We start from the raw sequence: 22,725 nt of genomic DNA, 5'->3' as shown, positions 1-22,725 counted from the left end.
ATAGTTCTCTGAAAATGTCCACGCAGTGTGCAGAGGCGGTCAAAAAAGCAAACAGGATGTTAGGAATCATTAAAAAGGGGATAGAGAATAAGACTGAGAATATATTATTGCCCTTATATAAATCGATGGTACGACTGAGAATATATTATTGCGCTTATATAAATCGATGGTATGCCCTCATCTCGAATACTGCGTACAGATGTGGTCTCCTCATCTCAAAAAAGATATACTGGCACTAGAAAAGGTTCAGAGAAAGGCAACTAAAATGATTAGGGGGTTGGAACGGGTCCCATATGAGGAGAGATTAAAGAGGCTAGGACTCTTCAGCTTGGAAAAGAGAAGACTAAGGGAGGATATGATACAGGTATATAAAATCATGAGTGATGTGGAGAAAGTGGATAAGGAAAAGTTATTTCCTTATTCCCATAATATAAGAACTAGGGGTCATCAAATGAAATTAATAGGCAGCAGGTTTAAAACAAATAAAAGGAAGTTCTTCTTCACGCAGCACACAGTCAACTTGTGGAACTCCTTACCTGAGAATGTTGTGAAGGCTAGGACTATAACAGAGTTTAAAAGAGAACTGGATAAATTCGTGGTGGTGAAGTCCATTAATGGCTATTAGCCAGGACGGGTAAGGAATGGTGTCCCTAGCCTCTGTTTGTCAGAGGGTGGAGATGGATGGCAGAAGAGAGATCACTCGATCATTACCTGTTAGGTTCACTCCCTCTGGGGCACCTGGCATTGGCCACTGTCTGAGCCTTTGGCCACCTTTGGTCTGACCCGGTATGGCCTTTCTTATGTTCTTCTTATGTTCTTATATCAGGGGGTAGCCGTGTTAGTCTGTATCTACAAAAACAACAAGGAGTCTGGTGGCACCTTAAAGACTAACAGATTTATTTGGGCATAAGCTTTCGTGAGTAAAAACCTCACTTCTTCGGAAGTGAGGTTTTTACTCACGAAAGCTTATGCCCAAATAAATCTGTTAGTCTTTAAGGTGCCACCAGACTCCTTGTTGTTTATGTTCTTATGTCTTCCTAACAGCCCGATAGCACCTTATTTCAGTGTGGCTGGTTTCGGATGTGAGGACGTGACTGTTCACTTCCCAGCTTATGGCGGCCCCTGCTGCTTAGCCAAAGGCCTTAGCCTAAGAACAAGGCCTCAAACTCTCCTAGTGAGACAAGGCCCAGACACAGGCAGATTGTGATTTTGGTTCTTTGTTTATACCCTGTCACTAGCTAAGTGATAAAAATACACCTAAGTTCTTCAAGACTAGGCCTGTACAGGCAGCCCGAATATCTCTATTCTGACAGCCATCGGTCCCTGTGGAAAAATTATCTATGCAGGGTCGTCCCTAGACATTTTGGTGCCCTACACAGCCACCCCCCCCCAACAGGGAGGGACGGCTGGCCCCAGGCCTCCGCGGGGATAGGGGGAAACTGCACCCCAGCACGAGCCAGCAGAGCGAGCGGGCTGGGGCCAGGTCACTCCACTTCCCACCACCCAGTAATTGCAGGGTGGGCCTGACCCCACACTCACGGGATGGCAGGAAGTGGAGTGATCCGGCCCCAGCCTGCTCCACTCTGCTCCCCTGGCTCCTAGTCTCGGAACTTGGGGGGAAATGCCCCCCAGCACTCACCAGCAGCGCGACTGGGAGCCGATGGAGCAGAGCAGGCTGGGGCGGGGTCGCTCCCAGTGAGGGCAGGGCGGCTGATCCCTGCTGCAGTCCCCCGGGATGTAGCTCAGGGGAAGGGGTGGAGTGGGGGGGATGGGGTGGAGCAGGGGTGGGAAGAGGCAGGGTGGGGCAGAGCAGGGGTGGGGGCTTTGGGGAAGAGACGGAGCAGGGACAGGGGCAGCTTTCCTGGACGGCTCAACCAGCCGGAGGATCAGGCTGGCAGCTGGAGCAGCACGCAGCTGTGTAGGGCACCAGGAAATTTTGGGCAATTTGGTGCCTCAAATTTCCTGGCACCCTGCACAGCTGCATAGTTTGCGTATGAGTAAGGATGGTCCTGTATCTATGTAGCTCACTGAGTGGGTGGTGGGCTGAGCTTCCCACCGGCTGCAGCTTTTCAGGGATGAGATTTTGATGAATTGTAACAAGAAAAAATCTCTCCTGTTCCTGTTTGTCACCTTTTGCCCTTCTTGTGCCGCCCTCAGCCTCTGTTCTCCCTGATAGGGGAGATGCAGAGCCAAGCCCCAGTCTTCCTGAGTCATAGAGTCTGTATCCACCTCGGAAATATTGCCACTGGAGAGTATGGCTCCCACCTCTTCCGTAGAGGGACTGCAACAGCGGCTCCCCAGTTGGGTCTGGGGGTGTCAGAGATCCAGGCTATAGGGTGCAGGTGATATAGGGCCTATAAGTCCCCTGCCTGAGGGGAGGCCAATGCATGTGGTGGGCCATAAGCACCACAGGTTTTAACCCTGTCTGCTCCTTCCCCATGTCTCTCATTTAGATTATATTGAAGTACACCTGTGGCTGGGATGTGGATTTGTGGGCACAGCATTGTGCACTGGGCTTCCAAGACAGCCTGTAATTCAGCCAGGGGTTTGCAGCTGGGCCTTGGGCTGGAGGCAATTTTCTCTCCACACAGCAGATGGGGGATGCGCTGGGACCAGCTCCTGGCTCTTTTTTTGTGAACTGATCCCTGTGAGGACACACCAGACATCACTGCTATCTACCTAGGGGAGAAGCACTTGGGAATGTGCTCCTGGCCCAGCTGATTTGGAAGGTTAAACGGGATAGTGGACAACACAGCAATGTGGGCCTACGTCCCTGAGAAAACAAAGCGGGGGAGGGGGTAAGAGCAGAGACGAGAACTAGAGATGCGGGAGGAGAAAGGGTCTCGAGGGAGGGAGCAGCTGGAGAGAACCAAGGAGTGCAGTGGACAAATCTGCCGTATGAATACTAGTGGTCACAGGTGTTCTAGAGAAAAGTCAGAGCCAGCTGGTCCTGTGGTGTAATGGTCAGTCCTCCGGACTCTGAATCTCACAATCCCAGTTCAGAGCTTGGTAGGATCTGCTGGAGCTGTGTCAGATTGCCACGAAAACCCTGGAGGTCCTGCTGCTCAGCATCCCAATTGCACAAGAGTCTCTGTTTTCCCTCCTGCTTGGCTACTCATGCCTGCTCAAGGGAGATCTCTGTTCCAGATGGCCACATGCTTCTGAACTTGAGAGTCCAGCTAGAGGTGCCTTCCATCCTTTGGGTTGACTCATAGCTGCATTCCTGGCTGCCACAGCTGATGGTCACAGGCTCTTCGGCACCCCGGGCCGTAATCGGAGCTCCTAGGGTTACCATTCGTCCGGATTTACCCGGACATGTCCTCCTTTTCGTGCTAAAAATAGCGTCCGGGGGGAATTTGTAAAGCACTCAAAATGTCCGGGATTTCCCCCCTCCCCCGGCAGAGCAGAGCTGGGAGGGCTGCAGGAAAGTCCCGGGCTGGACTCCGGAGCAGCTTCCTCCTCCCTGCATTCTGAGCCGGCCGGCAGCTCCTCCTCCTGCAGCCCGGTCCGGCAGCATTGTGCAGGGCCAGGGACCGGGTTTTGTTGTGCTGGGGAGCTCAGCCATGTGTCCGGCTGGCACAGAGCCCAACACCCTGTTCTGAGCAGCAGGGTAAGGGGGCCAGGGAGGTTCTGGAGGGGGCAGTCAAGAAACGGGGGGAGGGCTTTTTGGGGGGAGTGGAAAAAGTTTTGGGCAGTCAGGGTACAGGTAGGGTCCTGGGGGGCAGTTGGGGGGAGTCTTAGGAGGGGGCAGTTAGGGGACAAGGAACAGGGAGTCTTAGGTAGGGGGTGGGGTTCTGGGGGGCAGTTAGGAGCAGGGGTCCCAGGAGGGGGCAGTCAGGGGACAAGGAGTGGGGGGGTAGGGGGCTGGGAGTTCTGGGGGGGAGCTGTCAGGGGGTAGAAGTGGGGAGAGGGATCGCAGCAGTCAGGGGACAGGGAGCAGAGGGGTTTAGATGGGTTGGGAGTTCTGGGGGGGGGCTGTCAGGGGGTGGGGAGTGGTTGGATGGGGCGTGGGAGTCCCAGGGGTCTGTCTGGGGGTGGGGGTGTGGATAAGGGTTGGGGCAGTCAGGGGACAAGAGGCAAGGAGGCTTAGATAGGGAGTGGAGTCCTGGGGGGCAGTTAGGGGCAGGGGTCCCAGGAGGGGGCAGTCAGGGGACAAGGAACGGGGGGAGGGTTGGGGGTTCTGGGGGGGCGGGAAGTGGGAGGGGCAGGGGCGGGGCTAGGGCGGGGCTCCTCCCGTCCTCTTTTTTGCTTGTTGAAATATGGTAACCCTAGGAGCTCCCCATAGTGGCTTGGGCTCCCTAGGTGGCTTTTACCATGGCCTGGCTTCAGCTTCTGTCCTGGCTGGGAGCAGGGCCTCCAGGGGAAGAGGAGAGGTGGGGAATTGGAGACAGGCAGGGCCTCATGGCTTCTCCCACTTCCAATGAGGTTCCGGTGCTTTTGCTCCGGAGCAGAGGCTGCATCATTGTTTAAACCAACACCAGATGAGGAGGGAGACATTCCCCAGGGATCTCAGTCCTAACCTGTCTCCTGTCCTGCTGCCAATGCAGCTCAGGCCAAGCCTGCAGCCCCCAGCTGTTGCTGCTGCAGAGTGTAAAGCCCTTTCACTCGTATTGCCGAGTGTCCCTAGCTCTGCGGCCTTTCTCTCTCCTCGTGCTGAGGGACCTTCCACTCCATTCCCAACCCACGTCCTAATGATCCAGGGGGTCTTCTCCCAGAAGAGGATCATTCGGGGCTGGATCCCTCTTTGCCTTTTCTCTGTGTCTAGCACAGTTCAAGGTGCCCATGGTGGGGTGTATGACCCCATGTAGAGCTGCCATTCAGCTTCCCTCATTTGGTCTCATCTTTCACTGAATCCAACCTTTTTTCAATCCCTCATCACTAGGGTGACCAGATCACCCAAGACAAATATCGGGACGCGGGGGGGGGGTGACGTGGGGGGGGGCGTGGCGGGGGGGGGCCAAAAACAAAAAAAACCAAAAAAAACCCTTCCTCTGCAAGCGCTGGAGGGAGGCCTGGGAGACTCAGGGGAAGCGCGGGGCCGGGGTGAGTAACAGTCCGGCCTGGTCCCTTGCAGGCAGGACTCAGTTGGGTGGTAGGGCGAGGAGGGGGGCGGCCCGCGGGGCCAGGAGGCGGCTGTTCTCACCCCCGGCCAGCGGGACTCGGGAGCAGCCGCTGCTGCAGCTCCCACTGCCGCGGGGGGAGGAAGCGGCCATGGCACTCCGCGGCTGCAGCTCTGGCGCCCCCGAACCCTCCAAGCCGGGGCCTGCTGCAGGGACCCAGCAGCGCGCATGCTGCGCCCAGCCCAGCCCCTGGCCAGTTGCGTCTGGGCTGCTGCCCAGCTGGTGCTATCCCGCGGCGGCCCTGGAGTGGGGGCAGCAGGCCCCAGCCCCCCCGTCCCGCAGGGGAACGAACGGGGCTGGGCGGCCGATGCCTCCGCCCCGGGCCGCCGCGGGATAGCACCAGCTGGGCAGCAGCCCAGACGCGACTGGCCAGGGGCTGGGCCCAGCGTACGCGCTGCTGGGTCCCTGCAGCAGGCCCCGGCTCGGGGGGTTCGGAGACGCCGCAGCCGCGGAGCGCCATGGCCGCTTCCTCCCCCGCGGCAGTGGGAGCTGCAGCAGCGGCTGCTCCCGAGTCCCGCTGCCCGGGGGGACAACAACAGCCGCCGCCTGGCCCCGCGGGTCGCCCCCCTCCTCTCCCAACCACCCAACTGAGTCCTGCCTGCTCGGGGCCAGGCCGGACTGTTACTCACCCCGGCCCCGCGCTTCCCCTGCGTCTCCTGGGCCTCCCTCCAGCGCTTGTGGAGGGAGGGGGAATGGTGAGCCCGGGGAAGAGGCGGGGATTCGGGGAGGGAGCCAATCTGGGGAGGAGGGGGCGGAGTCGGGGCGGGGGGGGGGTGCGAGTACTTCCGGGCTCTAGGCTCCGGGGCATTTCCTTGTTTGTCCAGTGTCCCGACCGCACGTCGGTCGGGACGCGGGACAAACAAGGAAATATCGGGACAGTCCCGATAAAATCGGGACGTCTGGTCACCCTACTCATCACCATCCTCCCAAGCCCATTTCAATTGCCTCCACATCCCTTAACCAGGCCGTGTCCCTGTAGTGTGTGCTCTCTTCATAGGTCCTCTCTCAATCTTTCTCACCTTCTCGTCTTGAGTCTCCTGTGTCTCTGCGTTCTAAGCACAGACTAACTCTGCATTTCTGGCTGTTCAGAGGACAGGAGGGCCATGCCTATGTGTGGCCAGCAAACAGCTACAAAGACCCCTGGCCAGCCTGCTCCCTGCCATGCCAAACACCCACTGAAGGCCACCTGCAGACCAGCATGCTGGGGCGGCTGCTGATGCTCTGTGGCCAACATCAAAAAATGGTAGGAAAGCAGGGCTCCTGGTGGGGCCTCTGACCGTTCCCACTCAAGGTGCTCACTTTGGCAGTGGAGCAGGAGATTTTACCCCAAGAGGCTTTTCCCCAGCTGGTGAGAAGCAGAGAAACACCCAGGTTCCCAAGGCGCTATTTAGGAAGCTCCCTCAAGCACAGGGACAGGTGCACATTTGGAAGAGGAAACTGCTCTACACGCTAGCCCAGGCAGCCGCCCATTTTCTTTGGCAAGTCAGGAATGGCAAAGGCTAGATTGGAAGCACGTGGGGCTCATGCCCCAGCCTTTGTGACGCCCAACCCCCAACTCCCTCCCGGGGCTGTAGCTGAAGCCAGAGGATTGGCCTGAGTGGTCAAGAAGAGGTTCCAGTGCTGAAGGGAGCAGGACTTTCAGCACAAAGGTAAAATGGAACAAGCACAACCACAAAGGGACTTAAACCCTCAATCGCCTGATCAGAAGTCAGATGCCTTATCCTATAGGCCACGTGATCACACAGGACAAATGTCTCCAAGTACTTCTTTAGAGAAGACGGACACTGTGTTTCTCAGACTCAGGTCACCCAATGAGGGGGGCCAAGACTCTCTGTGCGCAAGAGACATGTGAGACTTAATTCTCTGGAGCCAGGTGCAGGAGGTTAGGCATGGGGGATTGGGGTGCAGCGGACGGACCGGCTGTCTAGGTGCAGAGATTTAGTCGCACTGAGGCACAGGAGGAAGGAGGAGGAGGAATCCTGCAGATAGGCAGTGGCTGTAGAGAAAAAGAGGTGGTGAATCCCCCATCCTAAATGACCTGGCTGGCCCGATCCTTCTCCCCTCTGCGGAGTGTGGCGGGGGCTGCAGCTCGCCCCCTGTGGGGCAGGAAGGCACAGGTTTAGGGCGCTGGACTCCAATGCACCTGGAGGGCAGCTCCGGTGGGTCTTGGCAGGGCCTGTGGTTTCTGTTCTGAATTGCCTGGTGCTGGGCCCTTGCACAATCCCCAGCCATGCCGCACAGTGCACCCCGAGAACGGGTGGGGAACCAAGCAGATGATCCAGCACAAAGGGGGAGAGGATATGTGGTTGGAGGGAGGGAAGGCCTTGGGCTGCACTGGGGGAGTGCAGGGGTGACACCCCAGAAACTTGTAGCAAAGGGATGGACAGGTGGGGGGGAGGGGTGGAATAGAAGAGGTAGTGAGCCTAAAAGGAGAGTGGGGTCTAGTGGTCACAGCGGGGTGGGGGCTGGGCACCAGGACCCCTGGGTTCTATCCCTGGCTCTGGGAGCGGAGGGGGTCTAGAGGTGAGAGCAGGGGGGCTGGGAGCCAGGACTCCTGGGTTCCATAGTGGTGGCTGTTTTTCCCTGTGTCTCCCTCCCTAGAGATCCCAGCCCAGCCCCCTAGCGGAATCTGAGCGGGGGAGGGGGTCGCCCTTCCACTTCAGGCTCATAATTTGAACCCCTCCCCCCACGGGCTGTGACATCACGGAATCTCCCCCTCACGTCAGAAAGTAGGAGCCCCTCCCTGCATGCAGAGGAAGCTAGTGGGTTTCTTGGGGGTCTCTGGTGGAGGTGACAGCACCCACCAGACACTCACTCATGGCTGCAAGGAGACCCCCCCTGCACCCTCCTAGACAGCCCCCTGCTACAAGGGGCCGGGACACCCAGCCAGGGTCAGGAGGTGAGATGGGGTCACAGTGGCAGGAAGGGGGCAGAGCTGGGGGCTGGTGCCAGGTCGGGGGCTGGCTACACGGGAAAAAACTGCGTTGCTCTGTTACATATTTCCCACGGTTATGGCTGAATACAGGGTTTGGAATCAGTTCAGGGAAATATTTTGTTTCCAAACAGACTCCAGATACCAAATGACGGTGCTAATATGCTCCCCCTGAGCCCCTCCCCCATTACCCCAGTATCCGAACATCTTCCTAATCTGCAGGGTAGTTCTCCCAGGCTCGTGCAAGGGCATGAAGTGCCACCAGCCCCATTTCCCGGACGGGAGAACGGAGGCCCAGAAAGGCTGAGTGATGTGCCGAAGGGCACCTGGGAAGTCTGTGGCAAAGCAGGAGTCTGGGATTGGAGGCTTTTCCTTAAGCATATTTCTGTCTCCCGCCTCCAGGTCTGGCCTGCTCCTGAGTCACTGGGGGGGGGGGGGCTCAGGGCAAGGGGCAGTGCGAGGGGGGCCTCGGGTGAAGGGGCAGTGGGAGGGCAGGGTCTCGGGGAAGGGGGCGGTGCAGGGGCAGGGACTCGGGGGAAGGGGCAGAGTAGGGGCAGGGTATTGGGGAAAAGGGGCAATGCAGGGCGGTGCGTTGGAGGAAAGGGCAGGGCGGGGCGGGGCAGGACTTTAGGGGGAAAAATGGGGATTGGGGGAACAGGGGATGTGAGGCCTGGACCTCGGGGGTAGGGGCAGCATGAGGGCAGAACCTCAGAGGAAGGGCCAGTGCCTCAGGGAAAGGGGCGGTGCAGGGGCAGGGCTTTGAGGGAACGGGGGGGGGGGGGTAAGCAAGGATTCATTTAGTTCAGTGTCAGATTGGTCTTTGGGGGGAAATGTTATTGAAGTGAGTGTTAAAGCCGAGCTCACACGAGGTAGAAAGGAAGAGACTGTATGTCATGTCTGGGGACAGACGGGAGTTAGGGGAGCTGACAAGTATCCAGTTATAAGACTCATCAGACACACACACAGAAAGAAACCAGCACAGACCTAAACAGGAGATGAGAAAACTTTTTAAAGCACCAGCAAATAAGGAATGCTGGGAATAAACACCATGGTGCTTTAAAAAAAAAAAAAAAAAAAAAGCATAAAGTCATCTAATAAAAACAGATGAGACACTAAATTACCCAGCACAAACCCCACACTTCATCATAGTTATAAGGGTAAAAAAAACGCTTTGATGCACTCCCAACACCACGCTGCCCGCTTGCTCCCACTGCTTTCCACATCCTCGCGAGCTGCCCCCAGCCAGGCACCACACCCCATTCACACATCTTTGGTCACTACGTAGCTCAGTGGCAATCACTGCCCCGAAGTGACTCCGGTGCCAGCACTCACAGCACGAACTCCCCACACCGAATTCTGTTCACACACAGAGAATTCTCTCTGCCCGGCTCCTTCGGTTCATCTCGCTGCTCTCCCTGCTGCCGCTCATCTGCATAACCCCGCCCACGGCCACGTGACACCTTTTGTCCTTCTGGTCTCTAGTGAGTGAGTTTCCTGCGGGGAGTGCGCACATCACCGCAGGTCACAGCTCCAGTGCACGTCACAGCCCCAGCGCACGCGGCTCCACTCCAGCGGCCATTCTTAGAACCTTCCATGAGATTCCATCTCCCGGCTCCCTCCGGGGACAGCAGCAGCCAGGCGGGGAGTGTCTGTGAGCCCCGGGGCGGGGCTACGGGGAGAGACCCAGCAACACTGGAGGGCGGGGGGAGGGAGGGACCCAGCCCCTAGACTGGTGGGGGCAGGGGGATATTGGGGGCAGGGGAGGGAGGGAGAGATCCAGCCCCATAGACCCATAGGGGCAGGGGATATTGGGGGCAGGACGGGAGAAGGGGCTTGGCAGAAACCCAGCCCGGGGTGCAGGGAAATGGGGTAGTTTGGAGGGAACTGGGGAGGGGAAGGGACACGTGGGGGGGGACACGTTGGGACAGGGAAACTGACTCACAGTGAGTACATGCGGAGCAGGGCGGGGTGGGGTGGTGGCATATCATGCTGGTCCCACGGTAATTTCTGGGGGTTCTGATTCCCCACTTGGCTGGGGACAGAGCTGCCAGTGGGCTCACCTCTGGGCTGAGGAGACCTGTGGTGGGACGGGTGCAGGAGCCATGTGTGTGTGTGTCAGGCTAGGGGAGCTGCCTGGGCAGAGGTGCTGGAACTGGGGGTGCTGGGGGTGTTTCCATCACACCCAGGGGTTATGGTTGGTTCAGTGGCTCAGCACCCCGCCCCCCACACTATACAGATTGTTCTGGCACCACTGGCCGAGGGTCACCTTTGAGTGCACTTTGCCGCCCCGCTCAGGCCTGCCTGGCTCTCCTAGAGCAGGCGAGTGCCCAGCTCTCCTGGGGCAGGGTTGGCGAAAGCTCGGTACAGATACTAACAGTGCCGGGGAGCCTGGATGAATATTAGTTGGACAGAGGAGCTTGGGGCAGTTTTATCAGAGAGCAGAAATGAATCCCGAGCACAGCCCTGGAGCTGCAGTGCTCAGGGTGTGTGCCTGGGTCCCCTGAACCGTCTCCCTGCCCCCCTCGTGGCATAACAAGTTCCCTGCAGAGAACAGAGGTGCGGGAACGAGGGGTGCGGCGGGTGCTGCAGCACCCCCATGTCTCACTGTGAAAAGCTCCAGGTGTGGTGGGAACAAAGCCGCATTACTGTGTGATTCTGGAGAACCCCAGAGCTATGCTGCCCCTGTGTAGTGTGAGCAGGAATTGCACGTTTTCACACTGCTTGTGAACACACATGGGTACAGTTCGCGGGCTTTCAGCTCCCCCATTATAAAAAGTGAGAGAGCCCCACTGCCTAGAAGTGTCTGCTCAGCCTGCTGCAGACACTGTCCGGCCTCTGACCTGCTGCCCTTTCTGTGCCACAAACCCCGGGCACTGAAGAGACGGATCAGAGCGTCGAATTCAGGGCTTGCCTACAGGGGGACACTCAGCCAAATGAATTTTGATTAGCAAAAGGTGTGACTTGAAAGTGGGTTAGTTAAATGGCATTGAACCCCTCAGTAACCCCATCACAGAACTGACCTGACCTAGAGCAGCATGGGAAAGACAGCTCCCGTCTCTCATTGTTATGAGTCAGGTGGGCCAACTAGGGGCAGAAGCCCACGCTATCTTTTCCTGCTGCAGAGCCCAACATGAGGGATTCACCTTGGGTGCAGGCACCACTGTGCTCCTAGAAAACAAGCCACCCCTGCACAAAGAGACATGAAAGGGCTGCCAAAGCCTGGGATTGAAGCAGGAACCTTTAGATCTTCAGTCTAACGCTCTCCCAACTGAGCTACTACAGCAGCTGTGAAAAAAGGATCAGGTGGGCCAACAGCCCAGGCTCTGTTGGAGAGCTTGAAAACAGGGAACTGCGTCAGGTAAAGGCACCACTGCGCTCTCAGAGAGCATGCCACCACTGCACAAGGAGGGATGTAAGGGCCTGCCAAAGCCTGGGATTGAACCAGGGACCTTTAGATCTTCAGTCTAACACTCTCCCAACTGAGCTACTTTGACCTGGTGGCAGAAGGGAACTGGGGGCCAGTGGCGCGGGGAGGCAGTTGAGCTGGACCCTGAGCTACACTAGACCCTGGCAGCAAGAGTCTGGCCACCACTTGCCGCCCCAACCTGTCATACTGGCTTCCCCCACTGGGCGTCATTTAGGGAGGGAAGTGGGGCTTCTGCCTCCCCTCTCCGATTTTCACACCGCAGAGGAGTGCGAACAGGAAAACGAACGGCCGCTCCACACTCCCACCAGAGGAACCCGATGCCCTTAGCTGTGGTGAGTAAAAAGTGTCTGTTGCCTGACAGGGCCTGTCCTCGAGGAGCTGGAACAGCAGCTGCCGCCTCCCCCTCGGCTCCAGGTTGTGGGAAATGCTCATTGCCTGGCTGCATGGGCAGATGTCGCTCTGTGCTCTGGAGAGCGTCTGTATTGCTCTGTCCACCCCCCCGTCTTCACTGAGCCAGTCTCCCACGTGCCTCCTCCGGCTTAGCAGCTGAGAGTCTGTGCAGACATCAGCCCCCACAGCCAGCAGCAGCGCTAGCTCCCCCAGCACCACAGGGGCACTAAATGCACTTCCTGTGGGGAAATCGCTCCTTGGCATCCAGCTGCTAGAATGAGAGCCAGGAGAGAGCAGTGTCTGGCTCACCTTGGTGGGGAGAAGAGACCTGATGAGTGCTGATCTCCTTCAGTCTCCCCCGCAATGCTGGTCAGTTTCATTGTCACTGTAATAGTCAGTGCTTCCCTTCAGGGCCGTCCCTAGAGGGGTACAGGGCCCGGGACAAATCCCCCCCTTTCCACCCCCACACCACCCATTCGCCCAATCCCCCACCACTGTCCCATTTCTCCCCGTCCTGCACCTTCCTGCCCCATTCCTCTCCCTCCCCCGCCAGTGCCTCCTGCACAGCACTGAACAGGTGGTCACTGGCAGGCAGGAGGCGCTGAAGGGGAAGAGGAGGAGCTTGTCAGTAAGACCTGTAGGGGGGGTAGAAGCTGGCTGCCAGTGGGTGCTGAGCACCGATTTTTTTTCTGTTGGTGCTGCAGCCCTGTAGCACCCATGGAGTCGCTGACTCGGCTCCTTTCACACTCTAGAGAGGAGCAGCAGCCAGGGCTATGGGTGATCTATGGGGCATGGGGCGCTAGGTGAGTGGCAGTGGCTTCAGGTGCTGAGAGTTTGGCTGACACCTCAGGGACACAGTGTGAGGTGGTGTCCCAGGGATCTCTCTGAAAGGAGCAGAACAGGATTTACTTGGAGTGGGGAGAGAATTGAGTGTCTCAGGGGTTTGTAGAGAGGTATTGCCTGAGTTAGAGTCTGGCTAAAACACCGGCCTCACTGTGAGCAAGATTTGAACCTGCCCAGAGAAAGCCTATTAGATTTCGACTCTAACACCTTATCCACTCGGCCATCACAGCTAGGAGCACAACACTGCTCCAGTGCCAGAGAAACTGGTAAATAATCGCAATGCCCAGGCTTGAACCCATCTGAAATACAGAATTCACACAACAAACCTGGCTCCCAAAGCACAGAGGGGATTTGTGGTTTGTTCTCTTTGCTTAGCCACGTGCAGTCGCACAGAGAGCTTTGAAAAGTCTCCTCTCCCACAGAGTGGGAATGGGAAATGATTCTTAACTGGAAGGTTGATGTGAATGAGGACTTCTGGACCAAGGGTCCAGGGACTGACCTTTGCTAGAGAAACCAGTGACACACGGAACCAGGCTAAGGAAAATGTTTCCTGGGGTCAATAATCGGAATAGCAGCAAAATGTCTCACAAGAGGAGTTAGCGCATTGATGGTCCAGTAGCAGAAGTCACAGATACAGCTGGGGAGGTCTAGCTTTGGTTTCTGGCCAAAAGAGGGATGAGTTTTATTGTCTCCAAATTTCAGTAGAAAAATTCACACCCAAACTGTGTGGGGTGGGGGTTTCTTTGGTTCTCATTTGGTTTGGTTTGTTTTTCTCATTTGAAATGTCCTTGATAATTTCTCTGGTAAAATTCTTTGGAAAAGGCCAGGGAAGAGTTAGAACAACTACAAATCTCCATGGGAGTGAGGGGGTCTCTCAGCACCGGGGGAGGGATGGAGATTTTCATGGAGGGGAGTTGAGGAGATAAATGAGAGGCTTTTGCTCCAGCAGAGGGAGAGGCTTGGCAGTTTCATTTTTACCTCCCCCACCACACACACATTGCTCCCATACTGCTGCTGCCCCAGCTCAAACCCCCTGTCACCCCCAGCATGGGACCTACAGCTTCCCGCTGACAAAGCCTTTATATAACAGAGACAAACTCCCCTAGTCTGCCCCTTCTTCCAGCTGAGCCCTCCCCCCCACAGAGCCCAGGACAACCCCGACCTAGCCATGCTGGAGGCTCGGGCTCAATCCTCAAGGCCAAGGGAAAAACCTTCAGCTGGGCACGTTTCGCTCCCTTCCCGCCTCCACCCAAGCAGCAAGGGGAAACGGACGCGACACACCGGCTCAAAGACGCCTCCCTCCCACCTCCCTGTAGGCTGCTGTGACGTTATTCATATGAACTGGGACCTTTCCTTTCGTCCTCCCTCATTCCCTCCCCTTCTTCTGAGAAGGATTCACAGCAATGGTTTTCCCTCCAAAACCTGAAGTTCCTCCAGTTTTGAAAATGCGGAGAGAAGCAAAGTCTGTCCTGATTTCATATCAGTAATTGATAAATGGATAGAAAGTTATCAGCAGCCCCTGCCAGCCATTCACATGGGGAGGGGGAGCCCTGGACGATTCTTCTTTAACAGGAGAATGGATGGCATGGAGGAGCCAAATTTTGAAGAAATTTCCATGCCCAGTGATTGGCAGATGATGGCCAATAGGGACCCACCCCAGAGACAACTCCCTCTCAGCACTGGGCGAAGCAACCCCTCATGGAGACCATTCGTCATGGGGGTTTGGGATACTGCTGGTGAACATGGTGAGGGGCTAATACAGTAGCATGGAGATTCTCAGCCACTCTGGGCACAGCCTGGGCAGCAAGGAGCCAGGCACAGACTGAGCCCTCGTCCTGTGCCCCCTGAGGAAAAGAAAAGGGTACAGCCAACTGTCCCGTGAGCACCGTTCCCCCAAACAGGGGGAGGCCTCTGGCTTTGGTGTGTATTAAATATGGGGCCAGTCACTTTTATCAGAAAACATTTTAATGAAGATAAAGCAGGAAAGAAATGAGTCTCAAATAAGAGGAGAAAGTTGACCATTTAACTCCTTGCAGCCACCAGGATGGAGAATGACTAAGGCAACAAATTCCCTCCAAAACTGGAGGACTTGCTGCAGCTAAACATGGGAACGTCTCCAAACACGAGATGCTTTTGAACAGACATTTAAAAATTACATAGAAAAAGACAAAATCTGACAGCTGATGTCTATGTTAAGTCATCAAAGAGAAAAGGGTGGAAATCTGGAGAATTCTGGATTAATTTCAACAAAGTTAAGCGGAAAGTGAAAAAATGTGAAGAATTTTGTATTGATAGTCAATAGCAGGTAAAGAGGTAAAATGAGAGTGAATTTCATAGTGTTATTTGACAAATTGAGAGAAAACAGGAAACATCTGCAAAACTTTTCTAAATATATTTAAAAATTTGAGAAAAGTTCAAAGTGGGGATATTTTATGTTAATATTTTATTATTGGTGAGACATGGAAAAAATCTCAGGGAATATTAAATTAGAAATAGATAACTAGAGAGAAAAGGGCAAATTTTTAGGATATTCTCCTGAAGAAGAGATCTGTGTGTAGCTCAGAAACGTCTCTCTCTCACCAACTGAAGTAGGTCTAATAAAAAATATGACCTCACCGAACTTATTTTTCTAAATGCAAAGGACTGCAAACTGGAGAGAAAAACTAGGGCTACTTATAAACTCTACTGGGTGGTAAATTAACTATCACCTGTAGCCCATATAGCTAGCTTTAGCATTTCTTTTATGCAGCAGTAATGCAAGGAACCCACAGGCCTGTCTCCTGTAGGACACTGGCATCAGCAGTTAGCATAAGGCTTGAGGTCTATGAACTCTGGCACAGATAACTGGCCTAAGGGTAACCCCTAAGGTTTGGGGAACTGGAAATAGAGTGTCTAAGGGGGAATTTCATCCGTAAAGATACCAGCCAACCAGAGGAACATGAGCTAACACCGGCCTTCGGCTAGAACATCCACAGATGTCTGACCACAGGAGTGCCATGGCAACGAACTGACACATGACCCCAAGATGAGATCATTATACTACACTAAACTATAGGAGACGGACACCCCAACAGTAGTAGGGAGAGGAAATACAAATAAGGACGAGGGGAGAAACCCCCACTGAACATGCATTGCACCTAGCGGCGTCAGCAGAACAGATTATCAGCTACACAACCCAAGAAAGGGATCTGCATGTTGCTGTAGACAGATCAATCGGCTCCAGCCCAGAGCCTGCCCCCCCCCGCACCCCGAGCCCCTGCCCCAGCCCAGTGACAGTGGGCGGGGGGGGGGAAGTGAGCAACGGCGGGAGGGGCTGTCGGGAGCAGGGCGGGGCCGCGGAGAAGGGGCGGGGCAGATCCTGTGCTGATCTTAAATTCAGAAAGTGACCTCGTGGGTAAGAAGCTGCAGACCCTGAACTGTGACAACTCTAGGGTTACCATACGTCCTCTTTTTCCCGGACATGTCCGGCTTTTCGGCAGTCAAACCCCCGTCCGGGGGGAATTGCCAAAAAACCGAACATGTCCGGGAAAATGGCGGCTCTGCTCCTCCCCGACTCTTTGGCTCTGTTTAAGAGCCGGGCTGCCCGAGCGCTACTGGCTTTGGGCAGCCCCCGTGCCTCCAGACCCTGCGCCCCCAGCCGGGCACTTCCCCGCCTGGGCTCCAGCTGCGCTAGGGAAGCGCCCAGCCGGGGGCACAGGGTCTGGGGGCTGCCCGGCAAACCCTGAAGCCGGTAGCACTGGGGCAGCCCTTTCCCCCTGGCTGGGAGTGGGAAGGAGGAGGGGGCAGAGTTAGGGCGGGGAGGGGTGGAGTTGGGGCGGGGCTAAGGGTGGGGAAAGGGGCGGGGCCAGGGCCCGTGGAGGGTCCTCTTTTTTTATTTATGAGATATGGTAACCCTACACAATAACCTTTGTACAATCTTTGCTGCAACTGTATAACTATATATTGTGGTGGCAACAATGATCTATACGGTCCCAGTTCATATTAATAACATCATAGCAGCCTACAGGGAGGTGTCTTCCAGCCAGCGTATCTCATCCGTTTCTCCCTTGGGCGGAGGCAGGAAGGGAGCGAAACGTGCCTGGCTGAAGGTTTTGCGTTTGGCCTTGAGGATTAAGCCTGAGCCTCCAGCACGCTGCTGGGAGCTGGGTTTCTGAGTCGCATCCAGCACACACTTCGTGCCACCAGCTGTACCTCTTGAGGCCAAGAGGGACAGTTTTGAGGCTCCCAGAAAGTCTTGAAGAGCAAGAAAGCAACACAAGCTTATCACCGTCCCGGGGGAGGGGTGGTGGTTTGAACCACCATCCTTTTGGTTAATAGCTAAACACGCTGACCCATTGCACCACAGAGACACGTATAGAGAAGCCTGCCGTTACCAAGGCTGCTGCCTAGCAGCCTGCGCTTCTGTCTGTCAGCACTAGAGCTCACAAGGCGCTAGTGTGGATGCTGGAGACTGGGTGCAGTGCATGAAGAACCAGCAGAGTAGCGCAGTGGCAGTGGGCTGGGTCCATAACCCAGAAATCAATGGATTAAAGCAATCCTCTTCCAGGTACGTGCTTGTTTCTTTTTGCTCTGGGCCTTCAAGCGAGGAGACGACCAGCAGAGCACCAAGAGCCTAGGCCATGAGGCAAGAGGTGGCTGAGGCGGCGACCTGCCAGGGAGCTCCCCAGCACCTCTGGCTGCCTGGGCTGAAGGCAAGAGGCAGGCCTGGGTGTGGTGAGGTCCTCCTGTCCCGGCCTGAGGCAGCAGTGCTTCCTCGTCCCCTTTTCCCACCGACACCGGCAGGCGGCTGCTGCGGGAGAACACCAGGAAGGCTCTAAGGATGCCAGGCAGCTCTGTGTGGCTATCAGGGGAAAGAGCCGAAGCTCCCGACTCGACCTGCCATTGACTCGCGTGGCTCTGCGCTCCGTCAGCCGGGGCGGGCCAGGCTGCGGACGTGACTCAGGCTTGGGCAGCATGGCCGCCCTTCCCTGACGAGGTATAACCCTGGGTGTCAGGTCACTGTGCAGCTTTGAGCTAGAGCTCTGATCCCAACAACCGACCAGCAGCCCACAGCCTCCCCCTGGGTCTGCCCCACCTGGTTACTCCTTACAGGCTGACCTTACCCCCCTTCCAGCCCTCACAGACTCCGGTGCCCTTTACCCAGGGGTTCTGCCCACTGCAGCAGCCCCCAAATCTGGGTTTCCCCACTCAGGGGAACCCCCAAACCCCTATCCCCACCTCGCCTCAGTGGCTACTGTCAGTCACCATCTAGCCCCCGCTCACTGTGGCAGACGGCAGTCTGTAAAGGCCACTCATCACAAGCAAGGGGGGTTTGGACCTGCTGCCTTGGCCTACCCCTGTGCTGCTCTCGGCAACCCCAGTACCCTTCTGGGCCTTTAACAAGGCCGGCAGTGTGGGGGGTTTCCAGGCCGGAGTTCGCCAGCTCCTCTGGCCTTCCCCCAGTCCTTCTCCACTCTAGGGAGCCTATGAGCTCCTAACCAGCCAGGCAGAAAGAGACTGAATAGCCCCTGGCTCACTGCCCTCTTATCAGGGCCAGCTGGACTCTGATTGGGGCATGGCCCCAGCTGTGGCTGTCTTCCCAATCAGCCCAGCCTTTTTCCCCGGCCCCAGCCCTGACCAAGGGCTGCTTTTACCCTTTCTTAACCGGAGCGGGGTCACTGCCCCACTACAGACCCTAATTCATCAAGGGAGTGAAGCATGGAGTCATTCCCCTGCATTCAGCAAAGCACTTACAGGTGCTTGAGTCCTGTTGCAGCCAACAGGGTTTAAGAACTTGCTTAAAGTTAAGCCTGTATTGAAGTACCTTGCTGAATGGCGGGTTAAGTACTTACCTTGCTCTGAATTCAAGTTGCTCTGGATGGGCTATTCGTGCCACCTCTGTGCCACCCAGCGGCCCTGTGCTAGGAGAGGAGGGCACCCGAAAGTGGGACTTAGACACACAATGACAGCGACTCATTAACACACCTCCCAAATACGTCAGGCTCTAGAGATGTAAAGCACATGGGGACTTTGTAACAGTGTGTACCTGGAACTGGCCCCAAGTCCTGTGGCTGTGATGTGATCTCTGATGTGTCCTCTCTTCCCTTCGGCTCTTGTGACCAACCCTTGGGGCTGGAGGAAGCTTCTCTGTCTCCTTGGTCCTGGAGTGGAATCTTATTGAGTTAGTCTGACATCACCATGGAGATTCTGGTGATGTCACAAATGGAATGGACCATCTGGCCGGCAGGAGCAGAGAGAACGTGATGCTCTGGGCGGAATGAGGGATGTGGTTTGAATATCGTTGATCATTAGAAAAGGTGGAGAGGAATCCTACCCTGGTAGGGAAAGGGAAGTGGAATTACATCAACCCCTCTGCAAGGCATTACCAGGCTGAAGGTGCCTCCCTAGCCAGTGACTGTGCTGCAGAGTGGACACATTGCTGCTGAGGGACAGGCACTGGCCTTCTCAGAGAACCCCTCTCCTGAGGCTGGCAATAGTCACACTGCACACTGAGCAGAGGGAAACACATTCAGTGGCACTGAGAGATGCTGCCGCTCCCTCCTTGTGCATGGTTCGCAGCGACAAGGCTTTAGAACGCACACAGTTGGTGACAAAGTGTTTGAAGAAGAAAAAAGACCAAGATGCATGGGACTGGTTTCAACTTAGAGTTGGGAACCAAAAATTATGTTACTGACAGAAACATATTTATCTCCTACTTGGTGGACATGAAACACATTTAACACCATAAAGTAAATTATTTCTCATTCAGGTCTCAGCCTCAGGACTTCACCCACATTCCTTAGGCCAGCGGTTTTCAAACTTTTTTTCTGGAGACCCACCTGAAGAAAATTGTTGATGTCCATGACCCAACGGAGCTGGGGATGAGGGGTTTGCGGTGTGGGAGGGGCTCAGGGCTGAGGCAGAGGGTTGGAGTGCGGGGCTGAGGGCTGCAGGGTGGGGCCAGGAATGAGGGGTTCAGGGTGTGGGAGGGGGCTCTGGGCTGGGGCAGGGGATTGGGGTGCAGGAAGGTGACAGGCCTCTGGCCTGGGGGTGCAGGCTCTGGGCTGGGGCTAGAGATGAGCGGTTAGGGGTGCAGGAAGGGGCTCCAGGTGTGGGAGGGCTCAGGGCTGGGGCAGTGGATTGGGGCGTGGGGTTGGGGCATGGGGCTCCATAGAATTAAGTCTCACATCTCACTGGGAACTCGACTTCTTGTGCCCAGAGAGTCTCGGCCCCCTCAGTAGATGATCTGAGAAACACAGTGTCTGCCTTTTCCAAAGAAGTGCTGGGAGTAGATTTTCTTCTGTGACTACGTGGCCTAATGGATAAGGCGTCTGACTTCGGATCAGGAGATTAAGGGTTCAAGTCACTTCGTGGTTGTTCTTGTGCAGTTTTACATTTGTGCTGAAACTCCTGATCCCCTCAGGGCTGTAACTTCTTCTTGGCTGCTCAGGCCAATGCTCTGGCTTGAGCTAGAGCCCCGGGAAGGAGTTGGGGGTTGGGCGTCACAAAGGCTGGGGTATGAGCTCCAGGTACTTCCAGTCTAGCCTTTGCCATTCCTGACTTGCCAAAGAAAATGGGTGGCTGCCCGGACTAGTGTGTGGAGCAGTTTCCCTCTTCCAAGTGTGCGCCTGTCCCTGTGCTCGAGGGGGCTTGCTAAATAGCGCCTTGGGAGCCTGCATGTTTCTCCACTTCTTGCCAGCTGGGGAAAAGCCTCTTGGGGTAAAATCTCCTGCCCCACTGCAAAAGTGAGCATCATGAGTGAGAAGGGTAAGAGGCCCCACTAGGGGGGCTGGCCCTGCTTTCCTACTGTCTTCTGATGTTGGCCACAGAGGACCAGCAGCCGCCCCGCATGCTGGCCTCCAGGTGGATTGCAGTGGGTGTTTGGCATGGCAGGGAGCAGGCTAGCTGGGTGTCTTTGTAGCTGTCTGCTGGCCACGCATAGGCATGTCCTCCCCTCCTCTTGCCCTGTGCTCAATTGCTGTGTGGCTTATAAGCCTTCCCTTGGAGCTGTCAGCACCAGCTGCCTCTGCTCTAGATGCCCAGAGGAGGAAAGGTGTGCTGGGCTCCAGCCTGGGACTCCTCCTCCCTCCTGCCCAGCCCTGACTATTAAGCCTGGCCCTGGCACTCCTTCCTTTAAATGCCACGTGGGCAAGAGGAAAAGCGTGGCGGGTGCAGGTACAGGGACCAAAGTTGTGGACACCAGGTGAAGCAGTGAGAAACACAATCATCAGGTCAACCCGCAAGAATCTCTAGCCAGACTGTTAAGTTCTAGGACCCCAACCTATAGCAGCCATCCTGTTGAACCAGTTGGACCAAAGACCTATCTCCAGTGGGCATCAGTCACCCAGCAGGAGGGGAAAAAATCATCCTGGTTCACCCAGAGACAGGATAGCCAAGCACATTGAGCTCCAAGGTTTTGCAGCAAACCAACATATTTCTAGGAGATCCCACTAAGATTTGAACTCAGATTGCAGGATTTAGCATCTTGGGTGTCATGAGACTTGCTGCTCTTTCTTTTTCTGGACCACTGTGACTCTCAGCTGGTTGACTTGCACTCTGCACTTACTGCTTCCCACCAGTGGCTTCCTCTCGCAGGACACTCTCCTCCTTCAGCGACTATAGTCCTGCTCTACCGGATCTGTGGGTCCTGCCCTGAGTCCCTGCATTCCCCTGCTTTGTCTTCATTCCCTGCAGGCGTCAAAAATGTCAGGGGAGGCCGCCCCTCTCTTCACTAGGTGGTCCTGTTCATATCGTCCAGCTGCAGTCTCATCTCCCAGAACTCGGCCAGCTGTCACTTGACCGGTCGTACAGTCACATGCTGACTGGCTCCCCTGCCTGGATGCTCTTGTCGAAATCCCACAGGCAACGCTGCAGGACTTGGCACTGTTGGTTTCTTTAATGTTGTGGTGTTTGCCCGACCACTGGAAAAAAGCCGCTAACTCCTCCCTCACCGACTCCCACCAATCTGCCTGGTTGCCATAGAACCCTCTGATGCTTTCCCGTTCTGCCAACAGCACCAGGCCTCGCCACCATCCCCTTTATCTTGCAAGCTCTGGAGGTTCATCTTCCAATATCCTCTGCCGTGGGTCAGGGTATTGCCCACATTGAGCACAGGGTGAGAGCTGCGTGATCCAAACAGTCCATTGGCACCACCCTGCACTGGGCTGTCGACGTGCTCTCCTTTACGTAAATCCGGTCAATGCGACTCCTGGCCTGTCCCCACAGAAAGATGTACCCCATCTGCGGCTGGTGTGAGCTTGGGTCAGAGGAATAGGAGGCTACCGCCCGACCTACACTGGTTCCACTACGGAGAAACATGTCCTGTAAGCCGACCTCGCTACAGACCTGTGCCAGGTAGTGCTCATTGTAAAAATGTTTCCTCTGACAGTCGGGAAAACGGGACCAGTGTTCCTCTGGCCGGCTGACACAATTAAAATCCCCCCCAACAGCAAACATCATGAGGTCCAAAGGAAGGGAGACAGGTCCTTCCATTGAACTTTCCTTTCACACCTTATATAGCAGTAACCAGTGCCACGTGTTACCAGATTTGCCAGTTACTTTGGTATATGCTCATTTATTCGGGTTACTCTTGGGGGGGGGGGGGGTTCTGTAATTCTATCAATGTACTGCTTGTGTCACTTGTGTTTTTATATGGAGCTCTACTTCTCCCGTCTGCAAGTCCCCTCCTAATGGAGCTCTCCTGCAGGACCTAGGTTCTCTAGGGCTGGGTTTCTCTAACCCCAGTACTGGTTGAACACACCCACACCCACACATACATTAACAGAGCAAGTCTGAGTGGACCAGGTCGATCAGCACTGTCAAGCTGACTCCTTATATGTCTTTGGACTCACTGGGCTGCATGAAGCAGCACTTTCAAGCTGCCCCCCCCTTATATGCCCCTGGGCTCCATGGACTGGGTCAAGCAGCACTTTCAAGCTGTTACCCAGATTCAGCACGTCCCTATCCCCACTCTCACATCACAATTGTACTGGCAGTAACCTACTTGATGAGCAAACCCCACAGTATTTTGGGCT

General features: G+C 55.7%; 1 protein-coding gene and 2 non-coding genes across 3 annotated transcripts in view; 1 reads left to right on the top strand and 2 right to left on the bottom strand.

Moving 5' to 3' along the window:
* Nucleotides 1-22,725, top strand: part of LOC101951859 (zinc finger protein 501-like) — a 425,990-nt gene that overhangs the window by 79,360 nt on the left and 323,905 nt on the right. The window lies entirely within an intron of this gene.
* TRNAF-GAA (transfer RNA phenylalanine (anticodon GAA)) lies at nucleotides 11,263-11,335 on the bottom strand. The gene has a single exon. It is a non-coding gene; the product is annotated as a tRNA-Phe (tRNA).
* TRNAF-GAA (transfer RNA phenylalanine (anticodon GAA)) lies at nucleotides 11,474-11,546 on the bottom strand. The gene has a single exon. It is a non-coding gene; the product is annotated as a tRNA-Phe (tRNA).

This window comes from Chrysemys picta, chromosome 16 (assembly GCF_011386835.1).
Source record: "Chrysemys picta bellii isolate R12L10 chromosome 16, ASM1138683v2, whole genome shotgun sequence".
NCBI lineage: Eukaryota > Metazoa > Chordata > Testudines > Emydidae > Chrysemys > Chrysemys picta.
This window is presented reverse-complemented; position numbering and strand designations above follow the sequence as displayed.